Genomic DNA, 3,390 nt, shown 5'->3' on the forward strand with positions numbered 1-3,390 from the left:
AATCAAATCCGAATATAGAAAATCTCGGTAATTTGCAAACAAAACTCGTTTTTATCAGGAAAAATGAATATTTATGAAATTAGAAAGGATAACTAAACGAATTTTCCACTTTCTTCAACTTATATTATGTTCATTTTTTTCTTTTATACGTTAGATACATGAATAACACGTCAGGACCATTACATTATTCGTGAACACAATGCATTGGACATATTTTTGCCCATTATTACCATTTTTGTAATGGTCACCATAAAATAAAAATATAACATAATATGAAATGTTAACAAAGAATGTTTACCCAATATGGAATGTGCTTCACATTAGGAATCCACGTATTACGATAGAAAAATAATAACTATTCTAAGAAGAAAATAAATTTGCTGCAAATTGCTGTTGAATAGTGAAGAACAAACATGTTCAATAATAAATCATGGAAAAATAAAATTCTTTGGCCTATCTATATTAAGAAATTTGACCATTTAACTCGTTTGCCAGAAAATTTAACGTACTGCCAAACACAATAATGTTATGTAAAATTCAATGAAAAATTCTTAATTGGTATCCAACCATTAATAGGATTGTTTTCTATTACTATTTAAGTGTTTCCCATAGTAACTAACAAATCAAGCTACTTATTTTCCGAAATATTGTAGTGTTCCATATTAGAAGCTGTTTCATATTAGACATCTTTACCCTGCGCACAGTCAAATATTTTGAGTTACTGTAAATATTTGCTGTCATCAGCAAATTTGAATTTGTCATCTTTTAAAATCGAGGAGATTTTTGTGGACACCTTGTATAATAAAATATGGAAATTTATAAACACAATCATTAATATTAGATCAAGGATCATAATCAATAATCATAACCATTGACACTGCTAGTAATGTCACGAACTTATGATCGAACTATTCTTAACACTATTTATAGATGCTTGAAAAATATTTGACAAAAAATTAACTGTCTCGATGATTCCACGAATTGAGGTAGTAAACAAATCTACGCGCCAAGAATTGAGATAGTTTTACTCTACCTCTTACATTTCCCATCATAAAACTGACAAAAAAGTTTTCTTGCGTATATTATGCAAATGGTGTGAATGCGAAATGAATCTGGAGCAATTTAGTTGTCAGGAATTAATTAATCGAATTGATCTGAATATTCTGCATACATATATACTGGTACAGTGGAAGTCCCACGTTAATCAAGCCGACCATAGGTTTAAAGGTGAAGAGGTGCAAGGGAAGACGTCCACTCGCCGCACTCGGCCCGATTGTTATGTATAAGCATGGCTGACTGTATATTGTATACCATAAACACTAAACATAGACACGCATAAAAAGTTAAAGGAATTTTGGAAACATATTACTTGTATAAATAAATCTAGTTTTTTACTTTTAATACTCTTTACAAAAAAAAGTGTGATGGAAACTGTAAACAAAGTTCTTAAAGTTTAATAGAACAGCTTACATGGTTTAGTTTGTTTTGGCATAATCATGCAAACACAAATCTATTTTTTTCATGTAAAAAGTAGAAAGATCGTCTTCGTTTCTCCAATAATGTTGGAAACAAAAGATTTATATAAGCTATTAATCACAAAATATATTTATGACAAAACCGCCGGTTAGCAAATGAGGGAACACCCCGTATATAAAGGTGACAATTAATTTTAAATGTTCCGTTTATAAACTGATTAATAATTAATCTATGCGATCCATTACAATTTATTTGACAGCTCTCATCGTTCAGTACCGGTTAGTTTTTATCTGTAAGCGCAAAAAATTGTTCTATTATACAAACCATATCACCCTTAATATCTACGAAGGTTATGACAAAGACAAAGCTGCTAATGAAGGAATAAGAAATGTATCATTCTACGTTGCACGTTTTAAAAGGATTCTACTTTTACTTTCGGTTCTAAAGTTCGTTATTATAAAGCTTAGCATTACAAAATTATTTCTACAAACAAATTAAGTTAGATTATTATAGGATGCAGAAGTATAGATTATTCAAATAAATCTATAGAAGAAAGACTATGTATAGGAAGGATATAGAAATATAGATTACTTGAAATAAATATATGTAAAGTTCTATATAAAAAAAATATAGAACTATAAATTACTAAAGTAAATCGATATAACACTATATTTAAAATAAGACAATAAGTAACGTAGCAGTCTGAATCTGAAGTTCATAAAATTCCAGAAATTATTGGAATGATTACATGGACCTTCAACTGAATGAGTCTACTATGATGTTACAAATCTTACTTACTTTGTGTTGCTATCTCTATTGCCAAGAATTTCGTTTGTTTACACGGAAAGTAACAGTGTCCGATAATCAATGTCCAGTGTCGAAAGCTTTTGCTGCTGAAAAATATTTTGAAGTCAAATAACGTTATGATACTGAATAATATAATATTGGCAATATTAAACGAATAATATCAAAGAATCATATTATGATATAATGGAAAATATCCCTGAAAGAAATCGCGACTATGATTCACGTACACCTACATTTACGATGAATAATATAATTACTTCTCTATATTACGATATTCATAATTTAGTAAAAAAGGAAAATAGAAAACGACGTGAAGTTACTAATTCACTGATAAAACAAAGTACATTTTAAATGAATTTTATTTAAATGACTCATTTTTATAACTGGGTGATACTTATTTAGTATATTACGTCTATAAAAGGAAATATTTGAAACAAATAAATTTCATTCTTAATCAGATTTAGACGGATTAAAACAGATCGATATATACAAAAAAAATGTTTCTGATTACACATGAAAAAAAATGCTTTGAACTTGGACGACCGTTTTGAATATTTATAACATTTCCAATTGTGCCACTCAGGGGGCAAATCGATCAACTTCATAAAACAAAAAGTTAAGAAAAGTGATGCTATAGTTTAATATTGATTTTCAAAATTTCCCTTTAAATGAAAAATCAAATAATCATTATAGAATATATTTTACTTTATTATTACAGGTGTAGTTTAAATTTATCGAGCATGTAAAATGCATAAAATAGTATAACCTTCAAGTAATTTTTATTATTATTGCAAATAATAGCAATAAAGACTTTTCATTAGTCTGTGGTATCAAGCCCAGTCTTAATGAAATTTATTTTAAATGTAAAAAGTTAAGAGCCAATGAAACGTTTTAATCATAAAATCTTAAGAAAATTTAAAAGTGGAGTTAATCGATTTGGCCAGTGAACGGCTAAATGGTTGTTTTACTAGTTTTCTCCCATTATACCAGTTAAGATTGAGTATACACAGAAGAAACTTAAATACTTTTCGTATCAAGAATAGGAATAAATATTTATGTGCCAAGTCTAGTTTCCAGCGAATAGCTGTTTAAATATTTTCACACGTT

Source organism: Nomia melanderi, chromosome 1, assembly GCF_051020985.1.
Source record: "Nomia melanderi isolate GNS246 chromosome 1, iyNomMela1, whole genome shotgun sequence".
Classification (NCBI taxonomy): domain Eukaryota; kingdom Metazoa; phylum Arthropoda; class Insecta; order Hymenoptera; family Halictidae; genus Nomia; species Nomia melanderi.